At 39.2% G+C, this 27132-nt stretch overlaps 1 protein-coding gene across 1 annotated transcript in view; it reads right to left on the reverse strand.

Moving 5' to 3' along the window:
* KCNB2 (potassium voltage-gated channel subfamily B member 2) overlaps window positions 1-27132 on the reverse strand; it is a 460227-nt gene that overhangs the window by 367872 nt on the left and 65223 nt on the right. The gene's annotated exons all lie outside the window — the stretch shown is intronic.

Below are 27132 nucleotides of genomic sequence, written 5' to 3' on the forward strand. Positions count from 1 at the left end.
AACTTTATCTAAATCAGAACAGGCCAATAGAAAGACACGTAATTTAAAATTTCTATGTCACATTTCAATAATTTCAAGACTATAAGCAAGTGACATTAATTTGAATAGTACCTTCCATTTAAGACAATACACTGAAGATTTTATTTCAATATGCAATCAATATAAAAATTTTTGAACAAGGTTTTTCACGTTTCTCTTTTTATTTTTTGACCAAGGTTTCAAAATTCAATGTATACCTTCCACTTGTAGCACATCTTCAATTCAGACCATCTACATTTGAAGGGTTCAGTAGTGACCATATTGGACACCACAGCTATAAGTATCAACACATGCCATGAATGAATGTGTAAATCCTTTAAAACGTCACATCAACAGAATGACTCACTTTTATTGTTGCAGATTTGAAGGTTATTTTAATTGTTTTCTAAAACTAATAGTGTCTGTGTACCATGAAAATGTGGAACACAGGTTTTTGAAGGATAAGATTCAGATGAAATAAAACTTGAAGATAATAAAGGAATGTTTTAAAAGACTCAATCCTTTCTCCAGTACTTTGTCTTAGTATCAATAGAAAAACCAAAAACATTGATTTTGGTTGAAATAATCTTTTATTAAAATCTAGTTTTTATCAGTGAGATAGATGTATGACAACACAGCAGTATTCCTATATTTAAGCTAATATTTAGGGTGAATTCCTTGATAAGAAAAGAGAAGAGCTTCTCCAATTCAAAGGGGTGTTTGTCATTGTTTAGTCTCTCAGTTGTGTGCAACTCTTTGTGACCCCCATGGACTGCAGCCTGCCAGACTCCTGTCCATGGGATTTTCCAGGCAAGAACACTGGAGTGGATTGCCATTTCCTCCTCCCGGGAATCTTCCCCATCCAGGGATCAAGCCCATGTCTCCTGCACTGGCAGGTGGGAAAGCTCTGATTTGAAGGGTATGAGAACCTCAAAAATTGTTGAGGGGCTGCTATTTGGTGTGATCTTGAATTGACTCCTCCCTTTCAAGGTCCTCCACTTGTGATGCTTTAGGCTCATTTTCTTATGCATGGTGTGCAGCTCTCCAGGCTGGGGAGATAACGTCAGTCTGTATCGCCATCTTGGCAGGTATTTTTAGCTTCTCTGTCACACAGATGCAGCCACACAAGGGGCTGTAGAGAAGCAGCCGTGTGTGGAGTGGCTGCAGGATGCAAGTCTCCCCGCATCACTGCTGCTCTTCCAGACTGTGAGCCCCAAAGCTGTGCTTCCACATATTTAGGTGTCTCGCCAAGGAGCCTGAGAAGCTTAGATCACACTGTGTGTTTTCTAAAAAAAGGCTGTATTCCACACTTGCCAAAAATCACTCTATTTTTAATTGGTTGTTTATTTTTTTTGAGGGGTGTGGGGGAATTCAGTGTCTGGGAAAACCACTAGATGGATCATTTAGAAGTGAGAGGAAGGCATGAAACCCAGATGACTGAGACCAGTGGGATCAGCTTGGGCAACATCTGGGAGCTCTAGAAACTGGTCTGTGTCCTTTCTGTTTCCCACCTTGCCTCCAAGTTTCTCAGCTAGAAAACATCCTCATGTCACCTTCTGCCTGCAGCCTGGGAACCCTGCTTTGGACCAATTCTGTAGATATCATTTGGCTTTCCAAGCTTTCAGCAGGTAAAGAATCCACCTTCAATGCAGGAGATGCAAGTTCAGTCCCTGGGTCAGGAAGATCCCCTGGAGAAGGAAACGGCAACCCACTCCAGTATTCTTGCCTAGGAAATCCCATGGACAGAGAAGCCTGGCAGGCTACAATCCACGGGTCGCAAAGAGTCAGATATGAGTGAGCACACAAGCACAACAGTTTTTTTAAACCTTTTTTTCTCCCTTCCTAATCAAACCTTATCACAGAGCTCCACCCACTGCCAGACAAACTGATAGGTAATCTCATAAATCTTGTTCTAAGGCTCCAGCCTTTCCTAGATGGTAGTTTCTCCCCTGGTGTCAAAAGGAAACACCTGTAGCTCCAGTTCCCCAAACAGAGCTGGGTGATCACTGATGTATGTTTCAGATGGAAGAGGAAGGCAGCCAAGGGAACATCATTTTAGGAAGGCAGGGCTTTGGGGCCCAAATCAGGTTGTACCCATTCCTCCAACCATCCCTAGAGAGGCTCACAGGACTCTCATCTTAGAAGGGCAGGTTCAGTTCCCATGCCTGGTCATTACCATTTGGTCCTTCCTTAGCTTCCAAGGTGAGCATAAACCAGTGCATCTGAGAGTTATAGTCCAGTAGAATGGAAACACAGAAATGGACAATAAACCAGGACTTCCCTGGTGCTCCAGTGGTTAAGACTCCCCGCTTCTAATGCAGGGGGCACTGGCTTGATCCCTGGTTGGGGAACTAAGATCCCACAAGCCACATGGTGCAGCCCCATAATAAAATAAAAAAATAAATAAAATGGACAGTAAACCATGGCTCTTCTCCATTAGTTGGCACTTTTACAATAGACCATTACTTTTTATTCAGTCACTATTTCACGAATTCGTCTGCAGAAATCACATTTAGAGCTGTAATCTGGCCCAGGGTGTGAAGACGTAGAACTTTGGGAGAGGAAGGAATTCTGGAAGCTCACAAAGGATGCCTGAGACCTGAGAAATTTATTTAAGCCCCTCCAAGCCTCCCCTACCTGGGCTTCCCAGATGGCTCAGTGGTAAAGAACCAGTCTGCCAATGCAGGAGATAAAGGAGACATGGGTTTGATCCCTGGCTGGGGAAGATGCCCTGGAGGAGGAAATGGCAACCTACTCCAGTATTCTTGCCTGGAAAATCCCATGGACAGAGGAGCCTGGCAGGCTACAATCCATGGGTCTCAAACAGTTGGACATGACTGAGCACGAACACATACAGACCTTAAAAGGAGTGATCTGGCTATATGTGCTAACCTAGAAAGATGCTTATCACCTAGAAGCCTCCTCCAGCGTTTCAGTGTAAGGCAAAGCATAGGAGGTACAGCTCTGAGGAAGTGGTGTCCTTCATACCAACCATGCCCAATACATTAAACAAATGTTCATTAGGCTTCCTTCTTGTGCCAGGTGGAGCTTTAAGAGCTGCATAGAGTTATAACCTAGACAGAGGGAATTCCTGTTCTCATAGCTTTACATTCTAGTGGGAAGTGGGAGAGAGTACATGAATAAAGAAATAGGAAAATTTCAGACAGTGCTACATGCCACAAAAATAAAACCAAATAATGTGATGGAAGAGAGATGGGATCTTTTACATGGTGGGATTAATTCTTAGTACAACACTGAGTATTTCAATAAAGACTTGAAAGGAAAAAAAAAAGGCCTAAAAACTGGAATTTTACACGGAGGCATTCTGGAACATACCTGACTTTGGTGGTTAAATTCGATAAATTTTAGAGACAAAAAAGCCCAGTGCAAACCATTCTTCACCCTCAGGAGGTGTCAGATGACTCTTGCGTTGTTAGCTTCCACCCCTCATAAATATTCCACTTCTACCACCAGAATCCATCTTACCTTTAAAATGCCAGCTCTGTTTCCACTACATGTCTACTTTTATGGCTATTTCACATTTTCACTTGAAAGATCTGAATGGCCAGGAAATAGAAGATGACAACTCAGAGAGGTCCTACACTTAATTATGACAAAATCTGTAAATTGAAAAGGAATCCTTTAACACAACATTTAAAAAAAGAGAAAGGGTGACAGATTGGTCCACTGAGCACTTTAAAATATCTTAATCTTTTCAAATAGCTCAGAGAAGCTTTTAACCCTTGTCACTATGTAAATTTAGGTTTCAAGAACTAAGGATAATCATTGGGACAATCCGCACAGGGCAGCTGACATTCAAACAGCAATACATTATTTTCTATGTGACTGAGACTTAAATTATCTTCCGTCCACGGACTTTGTAAACTTATTAAAGCAGATTATGATACTTGAAGCTGTGAACTGAAGGACTCTAGTGAGGATGAATCTGCTTATCTTTCCTCTTTAATCTGTTCTTTTTTTTCCCATTCACTTTTTAAGTTGCTCTGGATCTTCGTTGCTATGCTTGCTTTTCTCCAGCTGCAGGCAGCTGGGGCTACTCTTCACTGTGGTACATGGGCTTCTCATTGCAGTGGCTTTTCTGGTTGCAGAGCACAGGCTCTCGGCACATGGGCTTTAGTAGTGGCGGCTCCCAGGCTTTAGAGCAGAGGCTCAGTGATTGTGGCACACGGACTTAGTTGCTCCTCAGCGTGTGGAGTTGTCTCAGACCAGGGATTGAACCCATGTCCGCTACATTGACAGGTGGATTCTTATCCACTGTGTCACCAGTGAAGTCCCATTTATTCACTTTTTTGAAAAGAGTATGCTTCATGTGGACCAAGAAAATTCAATTTATAAGTTAGAGTATCTTTTCTTTTTAAACCTTAGTAAATTTCTTGTAAACTTTCCAAGTTTTAGTGTATAATACAAGTAACCAGAGTTCACAGCCTACAATAAATACCTCTTTTCTACTTTATTATTTCTCAGTAACCCCCCCAAACATACCCAACCCTCAGTGGTTTGGTCTCTTATGGGGCAGAACTGCCTTTTTCAAAAAGTGACCAAAGAACCAGCTTATGCTAACCATCCCCTGCATGTTTGTGACCATGCAGATTCCAGGCTCTACCATGGGTCAAAAAAATTAGACTTGGGTCCTGAAATCTGTGTTAAACCAGCACCGTGCATGCGTGCTAAGTTGCTTCAGTCATGTCCAACTTTTTGCGACCCTATGGACTATAGCCTGCCAGGTTCCTCTATCCATGGGATTTTCCAGGCAAAAATACTGGAATGCATTGCCATGCCTTTCTCCAGGGGATCTTCCTGACCCAGGGATTGAACCTATGTCTCTTATGTCTCCTGCATTGGCAGGTGCGTTCTTCACCATTAGAACCACCTGGAAAACCCTGGAAAACCCAGCACCTTAGGTACTTTGCATGCAATTGAAAATCCAAACTGGAGCATAAGATGAGTTTTGTTTTCTATCTTGAGCCTGGCATGTCCCTCAGTTTATGATTTCAGAGCCAGGAAAAGCAGGGTTTTTTAAAACACACACCCACAAAGACAGGACCACAGATTACCAAGTGCTTTCACATGCAGCACTCTATTTGATCCTCACAACCACCCTCAAAGGAGGCACAAGAGATCTTATGATTTTTGTTAAAAGATAAGAGAACTAAGGTTCAGAGGAAAAAATAAATGATATGCCCACAGCATATAATTTGTAAGAGGCAGACTGAGGGCTAGACTCCAGGTCTTCCACAGAGTCCTGTGCCTTCCCCACCCACTCCAAACATGAAGTTCAAGGGACAGCTCACAGCTAGTGCTGTGTGGGAAGGGGTTATGTTCACGGTTGTGAACTGCTGCTGCTGCCCCAGCCATGCTATCACCTGGCCATGAGAGCTTTTCAGGGATAACACAGAGTCCCTACTGCAGACTGAACTGTGTTCTTCCAAAATTCATCCAGTAAGGTACTAACCTCCAGTATTTGGAGATGGAGTCTGTGAGAAGTAATCAGGTTTAGATGGGATCATGAAGATGGGGTCCTCAGGATGAGATTAGTGCCCTTGTAAGAGGAGTGTTGGAGAAGACTCTTGAGAGTCCCTTGGACTGCAAGGAGATCCAACCAGCCCATTCTAAAGGAGATCAGTCCTGGGTGTTCTTTGGAAGGACTGATGCTAAAGCTGAAACTCCAGTACTTTGACCACCTCATGCGAAGAGTTGACTCATTGGAAAAGACTCTGATGCTGGGAGGGATTGGGGGCAGGAGGAGAAGGGGACGACAGAGGATGAGATGGCTGGATGGCATCACCGACTTGATGAACGTGAGTCTGAGTGAACTCCGGGAGCTGGTGATGGACAGGGAGGCCTGGCGTGCTGTGATTCATGGGGTCGCAAAGAGTCGGACATGACTGAGCGACTGAACTGAACTGAACTGAAGAGGAGACATGACAGAGTTTGCTCTCTCATTCTCTCTACCAATTGAGGGCTCAGTGAGAAAGTGACATTTTTTTTGTTAGCCAGGAAGAGAGCTCTCACTAGATAGAATACAACCATGCTGGCACTCTGACCTCAGACTTCCAGCTTTCAGAACCCTAAGGAAATACATTTCTGTTGTTTAAGTTACACTGTCTACAAAATTTTGTTATGGCATCCCTAGCTGATTAAGACAGTCCTTGTTTCTTAGATATTTTTGGTACTTTAAAAGTATTTTGGCATTCAATCACCTAAAGGTCGTATGTTCCACTGTGTGGTCCTAAGTAATTATGATGTCTCTCCAGGTTTCCATGGAAACAGTATCTCCTCTGAACATTTCTGTCAGGATGGAGTAGGGACAAGAAAGTATTCAAGAAGTGAAATAACTTGTTTCAGAAAGGACAGAACCTGTAGAAAATGGGCTTTGAGTATCTAGTCACAGGTGGCAGATTTAAAGTACCCCGAAGCAATTCTCTTTGTTTAAGTTATACAAGAGCATGCACCCCTATAAACACCCTTTCTCCAGAAAACAGGGCAAGAACTAATATCAAATAATTGCAACTATCATGTACCAGTATCTCTCCCATGCCTGATCCTGTATTTTACTGTGAGATGTTGTTTAGTTGTAAGAACAACATGGCCAGGTGGGGAATATTCATTTAATAACAAGAGAAATCAAGTTTCAAAAGTTACAAACCTTGCCTGCATTTACAGAGCTATTCTTGCAGAACTAGACTCTGAATCTAAATTCTCTCTGAGCCTATCTTTAACATCATGCATTGGCCCTTCAGAACACCAACAAAAATTCTTCAATGGCAGGAGCTATAATGAAGAAATACATCAGAAATAAGTTTGAAGGTGGGTGGAGGAAACTGGTAGGCTACAGTCCATGGGGTTGCTCAGAGTCGGACACGACTAAGAGACTTCACTTTCACTTTTCACTTTCATGCATTGGAGAAGGAAATGGCAATCCACTCCAGTGTTCTTGCCTGGAGAATCCCAGGGATGGGGGAGCCTGGTGGGCTTCCCTCTATGGGGTCGCACAGAGTCGGACATGACTGAAGCGACTTAGCAGCAGCAGCAGCAGCCTTCCTATTTGGCATTTAATCAATCTCTAATAAAACTATTTTTATGCCATCAACAGTGCTGGGAAAAGAGGCTGTGATGGAATCAGAAACAAGAACTACTTAATGCACACTGTACATTACACACTCTTACAAGAACAAAACTAGTTTGGATCAATGGTGCGACTTGGTACATTTCCCTGCCTGTCCTACCAGGAAGACAGGCAGCATTTCTACAAGAGAATTTGTGCCAACTGACTAAAATTAGATCGTCCACATTTATGCTTTGAGTTGGTGTCATTATCTCAGTGGCAGTGTGGGAGTTTAAACCCATAATCTCTGTGTATTTAGAACGGATAAGACCTGATTTGCATAACTGCAAGAGCTCAAGAAACCACTTTGCCACATTACTTCATTCTGGTGATGAATTTTCAACGTGGACCGTTCAGAATTCCTTGGGAGAGGAAAGGAACTCTACTAATTAAATGACTGATGTACCAACTGACAGCAACTAGCAAGTCCGGCATTGAATGACATTGGGTTACAATGTGATTCTATCAAATGTGTGGATATGGGTTTCAGGAATCCCAGAATGGCTAGGACAGCCCAAAGTGGGATGACGTTTCCCTCTGACAGCATGCTGACACTGAGGCAGTGCGTCTCATCAGTTGGGCACACTCCATAGATGGCCAGATCTTAATACAGAGCAAAGGGATTTTATTTTCACATTTTTTTCTCCTAAGACAAATGCTGCAGAAACATAGGGCGAATGAGAAACATTTTTTATAACCACATTACACAAAGCATCATAATCTGTCAGTGACTCAACCACATATTGGATAACAGTGTGAAAGGTATTTAAAACTTTTTCTTGAGGAATATAAATTCATACTCATCATAGGCACAGTAGCAGAGTTCTTAGGAATTTGCAGAGGCCAAATGTGATAGCCCATTTTTTTTTTTTTAGCCTGTTATGACTGAATTCAGCTGCAAGATAATTGCCTATTCATAATCCACTATTTTTACTTTAGGTTTCAGTTTATCTTTCTAAAGTCAGATTCACTCTGTCTGGTCATAGTGTAGAACACATTTTAATGTTACAGTGGGACAGAAACAAATTAGTCCATATGTAGCTATGGAGAAGTTCTTGACCCACTGTCATTTAGTTGCCTGTTATTCTATAATGCTGTGTGTGTGTGTGTGTGCACGTGTGCACACGTGTATGAATAAAATGACATTCACTGTATAGAGATACTATTTCCACAGGGAACCATATCTTCTAACAACACCATTATGTCTAATTTTCCAAAACAGTGTTAAAACACAGAGAATCTAACTCTGCAATCTACCTAAAAGAATATTCCAGCTTTTCTCACACTGCACTTTATTAAAAAAATATAATTCCTAGGTAAGTTAAAACTTAAAAACACCAAGGAGTTCTAAGGACCAAAATAATTTTTGACTCGGGAAAAATCAGTGATTTCATCCAGCAGTATTCAGACATCCATTCTACTTCCACAAAACCCAAGGCAACCGCTTCTATTTATCTTGTTCTAGACTTTGACCCTGACATCTGGCTGCCAGGCGCTGCCTGGTTCAATGTGTCGAGCTTCACTAAGAAGATTTGAATTAGAACTAGATTTTCAGAGGAGCATGTTTCAAACCCCTATAGTACATTCCATGAAATAATTTGCTTAAAAGAGATGGAAAACTTCAGGGAGGAAGAAATGGGAGCAAAATTTAATCAGTTGGAAATGACAAAGAACTGGATGTGATAATTTCTTCTAAAAATTCAGCAGCAAGTCTTCAACAAAGTTTTACTTCCCTGTATTTTCAAGATAATGTTGTCCACGTTTACATTTACCAAAAGGTCAGTAGAGTGAATCATGAGTTATTCTTCACCCAGAACCCAGAATGGCTGAGTCCTTCAGTCTCAGAACAATAAGGAACTTTATATATGCTAGTAAATTAAGTTTGGACAGGCCAACAGTCAGGTTTTCTGTGTGAATACTTAGGGTTGCTGGAACAGCTATGTACTGAGAAAAGTCACAGAACATATTGATGATGAGTTTTAAGTAAACCATGGGACTGATAATAACATTGCTTTGGGTATATGAGAGTTCCTGACATTCAGATAGTATCTTTTAAGTTTATATGCTCCATTTCATTTGAACTCAATAATAGGTGAGCTGGTGTTATTTTTTTCTACTTTAAATTATAGTTAAGTAAGTTTTTAAACATGTTACAGGCACATTTATTAATTAGTTTGCTAATTAATTAGTATCATTTAATCCTTATCACAATCCAATCGCCTCCATTTGCAAATGAAAAAAGAGCGGATCGGAAAAGATCAATGGATTTCTCAAAGTCTGGCAGTAATGGATTTCTCAAAGTCTGGCCACCTAGGATATTAAGTCCAACTGGAGTGAGCTGAGGCCTAATATTTTCTACTCTTGTACATAACAAGTACAAAGCAAAAAGTTAAAATTGAAAGAACCATACTATGATCTTCAGGTGTTGCAAAATGAAAGGTTCATTGCAATGAAAGCTGTCCCTTCCACTGTCACTTGTAAAGAGCCAGTTGCAAAGCAGAAGTCTACATAACCCGATTTCATCCATTCATGTTGCCAAATGAGTCATGTGTGATTCACAAGGCAAGGGAGCCCTTCTCATAACAGGATGTATAGATTATTAAAAGAGTATATATTGCACAAAATAAGTATTACCTATGACTAAATGTTGATAGACTCAGGTATGGGACTTTAATACGCCAGGGTCTCCAAAAGCCAAGAGTTGCAAGCTTGAAAGTGGTGAGCCCAACTCTAATCCCAGGGTAGTGTTTGGAAACAGTGTATGTGTGTGTGTGTGTGTGTGTGTGTGCATGCATCCTCAGTAGCTCAGTCCTGTCCTACTCTTTACGACCCATGGACTGTAGCTCACAAGGCTCCTATGTCCATGGAATTTTCCAGGCAAGAATACTGGAGCAGGTTGCCATTTCTGACACCAGGGCTCTTCCCAACTCAGGGATCAAACCCACATCTTTTGTATTGGCAGGTGGCTTCTTTACCATTGTGCCACTTGGGAAGCCTTTGGAAACAAGAGTAACCCCATCCATATTAAAAGATTTCCTTATGTTGGTTACCTCTGTAAGTGTATTGGCAAAATTAACACTGCCATCTATTTTGGAATAGCAGTCAAATCTGAAAATGATGTCTTAATAGCAAGCATATGCCTAATTGTCAGGAGCTTATAAGAAAATACTAATAACATTCTGAGAGTTGAAATACGGTCTCAGTTTTAGGATTTATAGCACATGCTTTCCCTTTATTCAGTGCTCCACTCTCCTTACAAATGACAGATACATGAATTTACAGTAATCTCAACATACACACCTTGATTCTTTGAGCAAATCTACTGTTAATCAGTACCAGTGACGAAAGCAATGTTCTAAAGGTGGTTGCTTAAATCCAAGGCAGTCTGTCATTACCAATTTGAGACAAAACCATTTTCCTTACAAATCTGATCTCACTGGATTTGGCCTAAGTCACCCAGTTATCCTGTCATGACCCAAGCTGTCAGTCTTATTCTTGTATGTTTTAAATTACCAAAATCCTGTGTTATGTAAACCATTTGTCTTATGAATATACCCAATCTAATTGTTGACTTGTCTTCATTTTCCTTTTGGAATGATTTTATTTTTAATTTAATGATGTCTTAATCCTTTACTTTCATTTTAAAAGGAGCTAATGATAGACTTACATCATATGATTTGTTCTGAGGACTGATGAGTTAATATACTTGCAAAGTGCTTAGAACCATGCCTTGTATATAGGAAGTGTTGTATAGTTTTTTTTTTTGTTATTATTAATGTTATTATTAACTTTCCAACATCCGCTGGATCACAGAAAAAACAAGAGAATTACAGAAAAATATCTACTTCTGCTTCATTGACTACGCGAAAGCTTTTGACTGCATGGATCATGACAAACTGTGGAAAATTCTTAAAGATATGGGAATACCAGACCACCTTACCTGCCTCCTTCAAAACCTGTATGCAGGTCAAGAAGCGACAGTTAGAACAGATATGGAACAATGGATTGGTTCCAAATCGGCAAAGGAGTACTTCAAGATTATATTATCACCCTGTTTATTTAATTTATATGCAGAGTACATCATGTGAAATGCTAGGCTGGATGAAGCACAAGCTGGAATCAAGATTACAGGGAGAAATATCAATAACCGCAGATATGCAGATGACACCACTCTTAAGGCAGAAAGCAAAGAGGAAGTAAAGAGCCTTTTGATGAAAGTGAAATAGGAGAGTGAAAAAGTTGGCTTAAAACTCAGCATTCAGAAAACGAACATCATGGCATCTGGTCCCATCACTTTATGGCAAATAGATGGGGAAACCATGGAAACAGTGACAGACTTTATTTTCTTGGGCTCTAAGATAACTGCAGATGGTGACAGAAGCCATGAAATTAAAAGACACTTCCTCTTTGGAAGAAAAGCTATGACCAACCTAGACAGCATATTAAAAAGCAGAGACATTACTTTGCCAACAAAGATCTGTATAGTAAAAGCTACGATTTTTCCAGTAGTCATGTATGAATGTGAGAGTTGGACTATAAATAAAGCTGAGTGTGAAGAATTGATGCTTTTGAACTGTGGTGCTGGAGAAGACTCCTGAGAGTCCCTTGGGCTGCAAGGAGATCAAACCAGTCAAACCTAAAAGAAATCAGTCCTAAATAGTCTTTGGAAGGACTGATGCTGAAGCTCCAATACTTTGGCCACCTGATATAAAGAACTGACTCATTAGAAAGGACCCTGACGCTGGGAAAGATTGAAGGCAGGAGGAGAAGGGGATCGCAGAGGATAAGGTGGTTGGATGGCATCACCAACTCAATGGACATGAGCTTGAGCAAGCTCCGAGAGCCAGTGATGGACTGGTAAGCCTGGCATGCTGCAGTTCATGAGGTCTCAAGGAGTTGGACATGACTGAGCAACTGAACTGAACTGAATGTTACTATTAGGCTTCTCCAGTATCTCAGATGGTAAAGAATCTGCCTACAATGCAGGAGACCCTGGTTTGGTCCCTGGGTAGGGAAGATCTCCTGGAGGAGAGCATGGCTACCCACTCCAGTATCCTTGCCTGGAGAATTCCATGGACAGAGGAGTCTGGGGGGCTCCCGTCCATGGGGTAGCAAAGAGTTGGAGATGGAAGTGTTATTATTACCACAATTGCAATAAGAGATCACACCTCTGTTCTTTTGCTAGGTATGACTTGTTTTGAAAATTTCAGGAAGAGACAAATCAATTCATGTCTAGGCTTTTAAAAACAATGCTTGGTTAACACAAACAAGAAAAAATATGAAATGAATATTCATAGCATCATCAATTAAATAGCTAAAAGTCAAGATTTTATATCAAACTTTGTTCATAGCTTAGAGTCCAGTTTGCCAGCACACCAGTTAGAAGATGAGATCTCACCAATTTAAGCAGGAAGACTGGACTGTTAAACCCTTGAAGCTGAGGTGATCATATTTCAGTACAGCATATACTGTTCAAGAGGTGATCTGAAGTGCTTTAAGAGGCATCTTCTCTTCTCTTCCCTCCAACAATTCCCTGCTCTGATTGCTTCCTCTTCATTGAGGTGTAGATTTTCCCCTATTGTCTTATCGTAACTCTATGGATAGAAAGGTCACCAAATTCTTTTTTTTTTTTTTAGGTATAATTAATTTATTGTATTTTAACAGAGCAAGAAAAATCTATTGTAGGTTTTTAGGCTCCTTTATATAAGAAAAAAGAAGCTGTCCAGGACTGCAACCTGTGGACCTATTCCATGTAAATTGCAGCCCCTGGATCACAGAGTTCTGGGTGAATGGTGCCCTGAATGTAATGAGGCAACACTGAATATGTCTAGATGACAATGTTTTATTCCATTGCAGACTTTAATGAAAAGTGATGGAGATAAATGCTCACTTGTGCATGATACTTGATGGTCTACAATATTTTACAGATTTTCCAAGAATTGCAAGTAAAATTATACTAAACTGAGCCTAACTGGCATTGTAGCATAAATATTAAATATTTCTTTCTTGCTCTTTTTTGCCTGATACCAGATTTTATAGTACAACTCTGATTTTATCTGTGTCTGGTGGCTCAGATGGCAAAGAATTTGCCTGCAATGCAGAAGACCTGGGTTCAGTCCCTGGGTTGGGAAGATCCCCTGGAGGAGGGCACGGCTGCCTAATCTAGTATTCTTGCCTGGAGAATTTCATGGACAGAGGAGCCTGGCAGGCTACAGTCCATGAGGTCGCAAAGGGTCGGACACAACTGAGCAACTAACACTTTCACTTTTCACTGTAGCTTTTGTTCAAGCACAAGTAAAAAGGCTGAGGAAAACACATTAATAACATTTATTGTAGGTAAACTGTTGTACTTAGTGGGAAAAACAAAGAAGATTACAAACCCTGATGTTGACATCTATTATGCTACATGTTTTACTTGTTTTCGTTTATTGAAGTATAGTTGATTTGCAATATTGTGTTAGTTTTGTGTGTGCACCAAAGTGACAGTTATACATTGGGTTGGCCAACAAGGTCATTCAGATTTTTCCATAAGATGCAATGGAAAAACCCAACGAACTTTTTGGCCAACTCAATATATATGTATAAATATCTATTTGTTTTCGGATTCTTTCCCCTTATAGGTTATTATAAAATATTGGGTATAGTTCCCTGTGCTATAAGGCACATTATATATATAGTAGTGTGTTTACGTTAATCCCAAACTCTTATGCTACATTTTTGAATTAGAAGGAATAAAGTTTTTTTTTTTTTTTGTAGAGGGCAAATGTAACATAGTTTATAAAGAAACTTCTTGGAAAAATGTTAACTGAAATTTTATAAATCAAATTAACAAAAAATACTCTCAGAGAGTTTATTATTTTTCAGCATTACTTTTAAAAATGACTTTTAAAAGCAAATAATTATCACCTAATACCATGTTATCATATGTGTGTATGCACTTGTGAGTATGTGTGAGAGGGAGAGAGAGTGTGTGTATGGGTGTGTGTAGGACTTATTTGGCCTAAAAACCATGGACCCAGCTTACAGCTTTGGTTCTTTCACCAACTAGCCATGTGATCCTGAATAACTTTTCTTAAATATTTTTGGATTCAGTTTCCTCATCTGTAAAATTAAAGAGGTTTTGAACCATAAACTCCAAGATTTCTCTTCATTCTAATACTCCATGAAACAATTCACCTAACTTCCCACCACATCTCTCAAGCTTAAAGTTATACACCCACTGTAGAAAATTACTTATTTTATATAATTGCACCAAATATGAATGGCTACAGAAAATCAATTGTTTGTACATTTTGCTCCTCCTTATAACTATCCTCTGACAATCTCTGAATGACTGGCATCTTATGATAACTGTAAGTTCGATGGGCCAGGTCATGAAGCTCAGAGCAGGTTCCTGGCTTTGAAATAATTTACCTGCATAGTGGTGTCTAGTATCCAGCCCCTTGACTTGTGTCTCACCCTTTCATTTTCCAAACACGATCTCCTCTAATCTTCTGAGGGAACACACTCCAATTGTCATTTTCTGTTGGTCTCCTTTGCTGTCTTCTTTGATCCACTCAGCTTCTCAATGCTAGCAGTGCCCTCGGGGTATTTCGTGGGCTCCCTTCTTTCTGTCTACGCAGACATATTCCAGCTGCTAGGCTGATACCAGCAAGCATCTCTAACTCACATCCTCTGTTTCTCCATCTCCAGCTCCACTACTCTCATCCAAGGCCTGAGCACGGCTCACTTACCTATGTCACAGCCTCCCAACATTCTCTCTGCTTCTCCTCTTGCCTTCCTAAAGTCTACTTTCCACCAGCAGCCAGAGTGATTTATTAAAAGTTTGAATCAGATCTCATCACATCCCTGCTTTAACACCATCTAATGTCGACCTGCTGCAGTCAAAACCAAGTACAGTCAAGTCGTTGGCTGACTGCTCTGTGTTATCTGGTCTCCTCCCACTTCTCTGATCATTCTCATTTCCCCATCCAGGTCACCCTTGTCTCTACCAGGAATGGCTACCCCACTGAGCCTTCTTTTCACTTAAGCCTTTGCAATCATACAATCTGCAAAACAGATTATTTCAGTTTATACTTCTTTGGAACTACTTGATCAATTTGTAAATTTACTTCAAGCCCTCTGCCTTTTTTCAATTGTTAGGTTAGCATTCCTCTTGTTATTCTGAAATACTAGGGATATGACATCTTTATAGTTTTTGTTGGAAAGCTAGTCTTAAAAATTATTTTTATATTCCTATAAAAATAAATTTGACTTAATTACTGCTTTATCTATAATTTTATGCTCACCTGCCATCATTTACAACTTTATTGAGACACATATCTTGACAGAGACAAGTTGAAAGTGGAGAAAAGATTAATTTGGAACATTTCTTTCCAATGAAATTGGTCTGCAAGTAAATTAATTTGTGTGACATAAGAGGCTTCCCCACAATCTTTTTGAAGCAGTTTTCAAAGTATTAAAAACACTCCATTTAATACACCTCTCATAGTGTACTCATATAACATCTAACTGGTGACAGACATTTCTTTCCTTAGTAACAACTTAGAAAGCTGTTCTAATAGGCCCACATGGCTCGCTTGAAGTAATTATTCCCTTTTTCTCCCATGAAAATTCTTTAAGGCCACGTGATAGTTAAAAGTCTTCATGTTTCAGATTTGTACTAGTGACACAAATGGGCCCAAAGAACAAAACCAAAAGCTGTCACCACCACAAAAGCCCGAATGATGTCTTGTGTGGAGCCCCAGTGCAGCTGAGACACCAGCCAGCTGCCTAGGAATGAGATGACCCTGTGGGCACTGCCATTACCATTACATCCCAGCTGTGCTGTGTCAGGCTTGCTAACAAGCACAGCAGCAATGCGATGGGGTGTTGCATTTCTTCCTGACATTCCCCCTAAGCGACTTTTTACAGCCTCCTATTAACCTCATCTCCCAGCCTTGCGCTGCAAGTCCTTTCTTATTGCGAATTTGAGAGGCACACAGCACGGCGAACCCCACTTAGGCTGACTGGCTGTCTCCACAGTGACAGCACAACAGGAGCCAAATAAAATATTCTAAGCAAGGCTTGCTGCTAAAGTCATGAGAACAAGAGGAAACCAACTTGGCATCAATATGCAGTCACAGAAAGCTTGTCAAGAATGTTGAAAACCATTTTCTCCTCCTTCACAGAACACAGGAAAAGGTGTGATTGATGGCTAGTTCATAAAATCATGAAAGATACACTCTTTTAAAAAATCATGTTCTTTCCTCAGCATTCTAATTCCTGATGGAAATGACTTTTGGAATTTAAGTGAAAGGACACAAAATTCAAAACTATAAAAATGATCTGGGGAAAAAAACAGAATTGCCAAAAATGTTCACTTAAACAGGTACCGAGGGATTAATTAATACATCTAATTGAAAGGCATTTCTCAGCAATTAAAGTATTCATGGTTCTTTGCTAGGTGATTTTGGGGAAAAGTATATAGCTTTCATTATTTGAGGACCTATTATATGCAAGACATATAGTAATTCTTATTCTTACAACAACCCAGCAAAATTGGTATCATTTGTCTCATTTTACAGATGTCTCATTTTACTGAGGCTCAAAAATAACACAGAGGCTCTTAAATGTGTCTGCTAAGTCAATTCAGTTGTGTCTGACTCTTTGTGACCCTATGGACTGTAGCCCATCAGGCTCCTCTGTCCATGGGATTCTCCAGGCAAGAATACTGGAGTGGGTTGCCATGCCCTCCTGCAGGGGTCTTCCAAACCCAGGGATCAAACCTGCATCTCTTCTTTTGCATTTGCAGGTGGGTTCTTTACCACTGGGATACCACATCCTGAAGTTGAACTCAGGGCTTTTGTTTTTCTTGCCATTGACTCCTTCTGCCATATCACACTGTTTCTCAAAATAAGGTATAAAAATCAAACAACTTGCTCTCTATCCTAGTGGAAGACATACACAGACACATTAAAAATAGATTGGAGACTACCTCTTGACTTAATTCACACAAAAACCCTATTAAAAATCATTATTAAGATCATCTTAAAGGTGAAGAAACTGAGGTAGAGAGAGAGAATTCATAACTTGCTCAAGGGCCTATAGGTATTCATATCCTAGGGCAGCTCTAACAAAGTATTGCAAACCAGGTGGCTTAAAACAACAAATATCTATTCTCTCCCAGTTCTGGAGGTTGTTAAGTCTAAAATCAAGGTGCCAGTGGGGCCAAATTCTAGAGGAGAATCTATTTCATGTCTTTCTCCTATCTTTTCCTATGCTGCTACAATCTTTGTGTAGATTGTGCTACAATTCTTGTGCAGACACATGACTCCAGTCTCTGCCCTTCGTGGTCACGTGGGGCTCTCCCTACATCTTTTCACATCATCTTGCTTTCCTGTCTGTCTCTGTGTCTCCTCTTCTTATAAGGACACCAGTCATATTGAATGAAGGGCCACCTTACTCCAGAATGAACTTAGCTAATTACATCTGCAGTGATCCTATGTCTAAATAAGGTCACATTCTGAGGTTGCAAAAGGAGGTGAATTTCCAGAGGTCACTATTCAACCTAGTACAGCTAGTAAGTTGTGAAACCAGGAGTCCCTCTGGCTCAGAGTCCATGCTTGTGAACACTGTGCTGTGACACCTCTCCAAAACATCAGAAATGACCATCAGCAAAGCATGACCCACTCCTGCATTGGTGGCATAAGCACATGTTATGAGACTGTGTGGCAGGTGACATGTGAATGGAACCTTGAAAGATGAATAAGACATCCACTTTCAGTAAATAGGTATGGAGGTAACAGATAATATCTAAGAGGAGGGACTTGCCTTATAGTCCAGTGGCTAAGACTCTGTGCTCCCGGTGCAGGGGACATGGGTTCCATCTCTGGTTGGGAGTCCGTCCCTCGATCCAACATGTCACAACTAAAGACCCTGCATGCCACAATGAAGATCAAAGATCCTGCATATCACAACTAAGACCCGGCACAGCCAAATAAATAAAGGAAAATATCTTAAAAACATTTGAGGAGAGAACTGCTAAGTAAGGTACATGATTCGGCAGGGTATGTTGTGTTTGAGACAGCATGGCCAGAGCACACTGGGGCACAGTGAGTGGTACAGGGGTGGGGCAGTGTTGGGAAAGAAAGGGTGGATACTATGGTGGAAAAGAAGATTGAGAAAAAATGATGGAGGACCTCATGTATCAGGCTAAGGCATTTGGATTCTGCCTTATAGACCTCTTGGAGCCATTAATGAGAAGTGACACATCACATATATGCCTTAATACAGTATATCCCCTATATACGAAACTTCAAGTTGCTAACTTTTAAAGATGTGAACGTGTCCCTGTATGCCAACTGTTGTACTTTCCTGTTGTACTTTTCATGGTACTGTACTGTAAGATTAAAATGTTTAATCCTTTGTGTTTGTTCTTTATGTATTATTTGTGTAAAATGTTTTTTAAACCTATCACGGTACAGTACTATATAGCCAACTGTACTTGTTGGGTACCTGGGCTAATTTTGTTGGACTTAAAAACAAATTGGACTTATGAACACACTCTCAGAACAGAACTCATTTGTATGTAGGGGATTTACTATATAATTATTTGGGAATACTATTTAGGAGGCTATATAGCGATGTTCAGAAGCTAAATTCCAGAGGTAAAACTCCAGAAGATAATGTATTTGGCTGAAGGGAATAAGAGAAGGCTGGAATATACATTCGGTTTACAGGGGATATGGCCTGATGGCCAACGACTAGTATGGCTTTCTTTGGCATGCTTAATCACAGAGGAAATGAAATCGATTAAACTATCTGTGGCAGATTAAAGATACCCATGAATTCTTTGATACACCTTCCATCTAGAGAAAGGTTTATGTTCCATCTAGAGAAAGACGTCTAGCTTCCATCTAGAGAAAGCCATGTTCATTCGTGCCTCCTTTCCTTGATGTTGGGTGAGCTCCACAATGTGCTGGGATTTCTGTGGCTAAGTCATTAGAAGCTTTGAAGTTCCCATCTGGGCTTCTTGGAAGGCTTACTCTGGTACACTGGAACTGCCATATAAAAAGTATGACAATACTACTGGAGACATGATGTAGAAAAACTCAAAGATTACATGGAAAAGGAAGGGAGCCTGTATGATTCCAGCCTTCCAGCTGTTCCCATGTAGGCGCCAGGTTTGTGAGCAAAGACCAGTCACAGTTGCCAGCTGAATTTTACCAGCTGACCTCAGTTGATGCCGCCTGATATGATGAAGACCTGCCAAACCATGCCCTGCCAGCATTCCCAAACCATGAAGCTGTGAGTCAGAGTAAAATGGTTGTTGCTGAATACTACTGCTGTTTAGGATAGTTTGGAAAAGATAACTGGAACCCACCCATAAAATGGGATGGCATGATTCATTTAATCTCTCACACAGATGTTATGTACAGCTAAGTGAACAAATATGAAGACAGGTGACAGAAATCAAAATAATTTGAAATGTGCATTCATCCTTTGATTAAAATTCAGCAGGGCAGCAAATACTCTAATAGTGATTCAGTAGTGGATACCAGCGGAAAAAATTCTATTTATTGTGTTATGCAACTCAAAGGAGGGAAAAGAATGAAAACAAAATTCAGATCGCTTCCCCAAATTTAGTTGAGTACAATCACGACAGACCACTCAGTTACCAAGACTTAAATGCCAAGGTTCATTTTCTCTTAAATTGTTTTAAAAATGGCTGGAGCTGCCTAATATCAGTTATTAGTACAAAGAATAGAGCTTCTAAGCTAAATAGAACATTCTGCATTTCAGGAATGATAACAAAGCTTTTCCAGGGCTTCCACCCACACACACAGAATGAACAAAAATAGAGCCTGTCTGGAAAAGTACAAGCCTTCATCTACTGGCTTGTTGACCAAACTTCAGCTGCAATTCTGTGGACCTAAGCAAGTTAAAATAAACCCACAAATTTGGTGGTTCTTGTGGTAAAGAACCTGCCTGCTAATGCGGGAGATGTAAGAGACACAGGTTTGAATTTCTGGGTCAGGAAGATCCTCTGGATGAAGAAATGGCAGCCCACTCCAGTATTCTTGACTGGAGAATCCCATGGACAGAGGAGCCTGGTGGGATACAGCCCATGGGGTTGCAAAGAGTCAGACATGACTGAAGTGATTTAGCATGCATGTGGAGCTTCAGTTCATGACTCCTTTTCCTCATTAGGTGCCTACCAACATCATGTAGGATTGTTACCACTCTCAACAAATTGTTTCTGTGTTAGCATGTCCTATACCAAAGTAGATTTCAAGCTATCCAGGTCAAGAAACCAACATATTTCAGGAGTTAAGATTTGCCTTGTGAGGATAATAGTCATGTTTCCAGTATTTGGTAGCATGCCTGAGTATCTGCCTTTAAACATTTATCAGTGGAAGTTAAGTCATCAGTTAAGTTATAAGAAGTCAAATTGCTATCTAGCAGTCAGTGTAGGGTTGAGTCTGCAACTCCATATGTAAGTGGTTACATGTTCAACCTAGAGAAGTTTAATTCATCACCTCAATATCACCACCAAAAAGAAGCTAAGAACATTTATAACCACCGCTTCCTACATTTGTTGAAAAGTCCATGCCTCTAATTATGCCTCCTTTTCCAAACCCACATGGCTCACAATCCTCCCCTTGCTCTAAATCATGAGAGGCAAATGCTAATTGATAGAGGTCTTATAATCATATTTTTTATACTCTCCACTGGAATATATATTAACAACTTAATTATCAAAGTTTTATCTTTAGGATCACTTCATGAAAAAGAATGCTGATTAAAGAGAATCCTTTGCTGGCAAATATAATCCTTTGCTGCCAATGTAATTGACACACATGGCGAAATTCAAGTACATCGATTCCTACTGAGAGATAAAATTATGATTAAGAGAATGTTAATGAAATGCTCTTAATTTGTCAACTAAAGCATATAAAGGATAATTAGTGATACGCTGATTCTCTTTCTTTTTATAGGTAGTAATACAATATTAAGACCAAAACACAGGATTTGTTGTAACTAGAATATATGATCTTTATTTCTTTTTTAGTGTTTATGACTTGGAGCCTACTGGCTGGCTCCAGTAGTTTTAAATTAATGATGAATTTTAGAACCTTGGTTTCATGACCTTAATATTCTCATGAGGTCAGAACAATCTTAACCATATCATTAGAGCTGATCCACCCAATACAGTTTTTCTAACAATGATTTGATGAAGAAAATAGTCTCTCTGTAAGGTTTAACTTTAAATAAGCTGGGACAGATTTAAAGAAAGACTACAAAGCCAATTTCTATATTGCAAGGATATTTTCATTGAGTAGTAGATTTTTGTTTTAAAAAAAAATTTATGAAAATTTTTTTATTGTGCCTTGATGACATATAGATGCCTTAGCTAAAACAAAACAAGAAGAAAAACCCAAACTGTAAGTCGATTCTACACTTGCACGTTTTTCATGCAGTAGCTCGATATTGTTATTTATGAAAAGAAAGCATGCCAGCTTCAGACAACATAAAAATGGGAATAAGTTGGATGCATGGCAGCACTCCTGCAACACTGGGGCAGTAGTACAGGCAATATATCAGCAGAAAATCCTTAGGAGGTAAACCACATGCTGATTCAGGCATCACATTTTGATACCATGTATATGATATTTGGAAAATTCCAAAAATTAGGCATAGTAAATACCAATGGCAACAGCAGATGAGTTATTTAGCTCAACACAGAAAATATAATACAGTGGGTTGACCAAAAATGTCATTCAGACTTTTCCCTATGATGGTATGTAAAAACCCGAATGACCTTTTTGGCCAACCCAATAAAAAGCTATATCATGAACCACTTTCTTATCTTTGCAGAATATATGCAGAACACAAAGCAAAATACCACTGAAAATTCTCTCTGAAATTAGGTAAATGTAAGTTATAAATAGAACATAAGTTCTTGAAAATTCTGGGCTGTTAGCAATGACTGCACCTTCTTAATAACAAAGATTAATATCTCTTGAATGCTTACAATGTGCCAAGCACCTAAAAGCAACTCATGCATAATATCTCATTTAAATTTCACAACACTTAAATGAGATGTTGAAATCATCTCATTTATTAGCTGCAGAGACAAAGGCTAGAGAGTAAAAGAACATGCTACATCTGTGGAAATTTGTCCCCAGAGCAATTCAATGACTTCTGGTCACAGAAGCTGTAAATGGCAGAGCCAGGATTGGAATTGGGCACCATAGTGTCAGATCCTTCTCTTAACAACCATGGTATACTCAACCTCTCTGTATTAGACAGAGTGCCTTACTACAAGGAAAGTCTGAGTAAGTCTCTAGGTAATCCATTTTTACTTGCTTTGTATCATTTACAAAAATCATTTATCCACCCTTAACTTCAGTATCTCAGTTGCAGATTGGGTATAACAGCCTCTACTTCACAGGGTCACTGTGAAGATGACACGAGCATATGTGTAAAGTAACTAAGACAGCACTTAGCACATAAAAGATGTCAAATAATTATTTTCAATTTTCCTTGTATTTATATTTAGTTTATTCCTTCAAGATGAATGGAACATCTACTTTGGGCAAATACTGTGCCAAATATTAGAGATTCAGTGATGAACAAGGTAAATGTGTTGCTTATTCTTGAGACTGAGTCAGCAAACATTTTCTATAAAAGCCCAGACAGTAATTTTTGCTTGTTTTGTAGGACATAAAAGTATCTATCTCAACTACTCAGTTGTGCCATTATAGTGTGAAAGGAGCACAGAAATAAGCATGGCTGAGTTCCAATACCATTTTGTTTACAGAAATAGGTGGAAGCTGGATTTGGTCCATGGGCCATCACTGGCCAAGCCCTGGTCAAGACCATTAAGTAAGCTGTTACCTTAGAATGTAAAGTGGGATACAGGATATGATGGGAACCCAACATGGCAGGCCACTTAACTCACTCTACGAGTATAAGAGACTTGGGTAAGAATTAAAACATGAGTAGAAATAGCAAGAAGGACTTCAGGAAGAAGAAATCAGAAGGTCCAGAGATAATGACCCATTTGAAGGTGATTATGTGAAGAAGTTCAAGGGCTAGGGCAGAGTGGGTAGAAATGATGGTGGGCAGGGCAGGCTAGGCCAGCACACAGAAGGCTCTATGAAGGAGTGCAGAGCTGATGCTAATGGGAAGAGGTTGATGTTTCACCTGGACAGTGAGAGAATCAGATTGCAATTACCTGTAAAATGGCAGCACCCTCAGGGACTGCTGAACTATGAATAATTCCTTCCACTAAACGGTCCCAAGTGGCTGAATCTGTTGTCTTTGGATTCGTTTTTCAGTTTTTCTCTCTTCTGTTGCCAAGTGTTTGTCAACCATCACTTTCAACTAATATCAGTACACTGAGGAAATTTCTTCTAACCTAATTTGCTACTTCTAGTCTGCTATCATATTCAAAACTATTCAAATGTTTAATTTAAAAAAAATTTTAAAATTAAATAAATTGACTGAACTTTCATATGTAATCAGGGCAGGGATGGAGGGCTTCTGGATTCTGTTACTGCAACCTGGGTTTCCTTAGTTGGAACTGCTGAGTCAAGCAAAAGTCCCACCATATTGAGAGCATCTAGCTTGCTGAAATCTGAATAGCTTTTCTACTGACACATTTATCTAGCAAGTTTGATCATTATCAAAAGAAAATTCTAGGCTATTCCACCAAAATAAAATATCTACTTTGTTTCCATAACCATCAGAATCTACCCAAGGTGTCACTTCGGGTATCTCACCAGCTGTATCTCCAAGACTATTCATGACAGACAAAAGCAGTTTAAAATATTTTCTGCCTGATTACATTTGTCAATTAGGAACAGAGAATATGGTGAACGCACATTTGAAAGATGGTGGGTAGTAGGGATAAGGGACCAAATTGTTTTGATTCTGGTGGTAGAGCTGGATTTTTAACTTTTCAAATTGAAAACATCATAAATTTTTAATAATAAAGAACCTGTTTTATCTTCTTATTTCCACTTCCAAATTCTTTGAAGGTTCTCATAAATATCAATGGAGCTGAGTCATAGGCAATATCAAGATGAGGCATAAAACTAGATTATAATTTCCTGCTAGATTCTAAATTCCTTGAAATTGAGGGTAATTTTATTCATCTTTCTATCCCCTACAGTATCTAGTATAATACCTTGTTCAATTAATTACTGTTGAGTAGAGATAAGTAAAACAACCTTCACTGAGACCTAGTGATTAACATAGAGCTTTTCTTTTCCTTTCAATCTGAAAAAATAAAAAGAAGAAGTTTCCATTTGCTTCCTGTGAGTCCAATAAACTGAGCAAAGCCATTTGGCAGACTGTGGCTCATTCAATATTTATGAACTTAACTATAACCTAGCAGATTCAATCATTTTAGATGCCCTAACAACGGTCTTCACAATTGATCACCGCATAATCAATTCAACCATGGAAACCAATTATGGCTCCAGATCAAGAAGGGGTTATTGGAAATTCACTGATACCCTGAAGTGGTCCCTAAGCCCCCTGGTTCTATATCTCACATCATCAAGACAAGAAAGTTGTCACAGTATAATCCTGACCTCACATCATTCTCAATTATTTTCCTGAAGTTGCCCAGGAATTAAAACAAAAATAGTAGAGGAAAGGAGAAGTGATCCATTCTTCACCTATCTTTTTTCCTGCTGAATTGAATTTTTAACATCTTTATCTTTAGTTACTAAGACCCCAGAGCCACTTTCTGTGGCCTGTTCCTTAGCCAAGAAGAAGATCTAATACATTGGTTCTTTCCTAGACTGAAACTAGTTTACACTGAGAACACAAAGAATTTAATGAAACTCTTCTCAGAAGTCAAAATACTTCTCTCTACATAGATATTTAGGGCTCGGTGTATCTTTTTAAATGTAAATATTATACAAACTTTAAAAGATGTCTACAAACAACCATGAATTCTAAATATAGTAGTTGTTATTTTCTAGTTTAAATTATAACCACCAACTATCAAGCATGCCAGATACTCAATGTAATCAAAGAAAACGTCTTTGTATGTTATTTTCTCTTTTGACAACTTTACAAAAAAAAAAAAAAAAGCCTAAAATAAAAGTCTATACATTTCAAAGTAGCTCAGATTTTAAAATCCTTTATTTTTATTCCCTCAGATTCTCTTTACAGATGCTTATACCTGATACTTGCCCTTTTCTTCAGGGGTGCTACTGCTGCTAAGTCACTTCAGTCGTGTCCGACTCTGTGCGACCCCATGGACTGCAGCTTACCAGGCTTCTCCGTCCATGGGATTCTCCAGGCAAGAACACTGGAGTGGGCTGCCATTTCCTTCTCCAATGCATGAAAGTGGAAAGTGAAAGTGAAGTCGCTCAGTCGTGTCTGACTCTTAGCGACCCCATGGAATGCAGCCTACCAGGCTCCTCCATCCATGGGATTTTCCAGGCAATAGTACTGGAGTGGGGTGCCACTGCCTTCTCCCTCTTCCGGGGTACAAAACAAAAATAACCTGGATGGGTATTTTAGCCTTAGTATATCGGGTTATGTTAGGCTATGCTGCTATAACAAAAACAAGTGAAAAAAAAAAACACCAAAATCTCAGATGCTGAATACATAAAAGTCACTCATTTTCATCACATGGGATTAACATGGACCTTGAGGGGGTGTTCTACTTAACAGGGTCACAGAGAGACCCTGATTGATGTAAGACCCATTGCAATACACACGTCCATATTCATCAAGACAGGATAAAAAAGGAAATGTGCCAAGTGCATATTGTATCTCTGCCTGTCCAGAAGTGATACTCACTTCAGTATTCAAATTTCAATGGCCAATGCAAGTCATATAGCCATGCATCATTTGAAAGAAATATTTGTAAATATGCATAATGATTACCACAATTTTAGGTACACCAAGAATCTAGAAATGAACCATTTACACTATATATGTATATATATATATACATATAAGTTAAATATATATACACATTTTGCAATATTAGTGTTAGAGAAAAAAGCCTCAAAGCAAGTTTTCACTCTATTATTAGCTCCATTTTCTCTCTTTTAGAGGGAAGTAGAAAATCACAAAGTCATTCTTAACCCAAGTGTGCATTTTATAATTTCTTTATCATGAAACAAAAAGAGAAGATGAGTTTGGGGTAAAATTTACAAATCAGAAGGTTCCTATGTATCAGAGCATGAGCAGATGAATAATCCATTGAATCTTTCATTTTGGCTCACTACAACCTAAATATATCCAGTACTTGAGCAGATGGACACAGCATAATTCAATAATAATGTGAATCTCTAAAGCCAAAATGTAAATTTCTTATGCTTTAAGTTTTGAATGTATACTTTGATGTAGCTAAATATTCGTTTTAGAGATTATCTAGTTCTTAGTTACATAAGCTTATGTAAGATCATTCTCAGTGAAACTATTCTTATAATTCAAAAGGCTAACATTATAATAGGAAAAGCTTCACATAAAATAATAACCCAAAGAATTTTATTTCACCAAGTATCTACTGAATGTCTACTAAGCCCTATGCTACTTGCAAGGGCTCCAAAGTTGAATGAAATATGACTCTGATCTTCATATTCTCAATACACTGAGAATCTGGTCTGATTGTCCTTCAGTGACTTTTTTCCATTGTGTGTAAAAATCTTATCTTCCTTGCATCCTCTCCTTAAAATCTTGTGAATTCAAGTCTATCCAAACAGAAAAATTTGAGGAGGAGGAGGAGGAATTGGATTGAGAAACAGAAATATAACTCCTAACTTTCCACTGATGACTAAACATATGACAGGATTCTGTGGTTTTGCCATTAGGATTTCTAGAATAATTTCTATTTCCATAGTCGGTGACATACTTAATTTCTATTACATTTCCAAGTAAGCTTTAAAAGAAGCTTCTTTTACAGCTCAGTCCCAGACTATCAATGTATTGTAAGTTGATGTTTGTAACTGTAAAGAAAACATTGGCTTCAA

The sequence above is a fragment of the Bos grunniens genome, chromosome 14, assembly GCF_055505025.1.
Source record: "Bos grunniens cultivar Pamir isolate PY7600 chromosome 14, Bosgru_T2T1.0, whole genome shotgun sequence".
In the NCBI taxonomy this organism is placed as follows: Eukaryota; Metazoa; Chordata; class Mammalia; order Artiodactyla; family Bovidae; genus Bos; species Bos grunniens.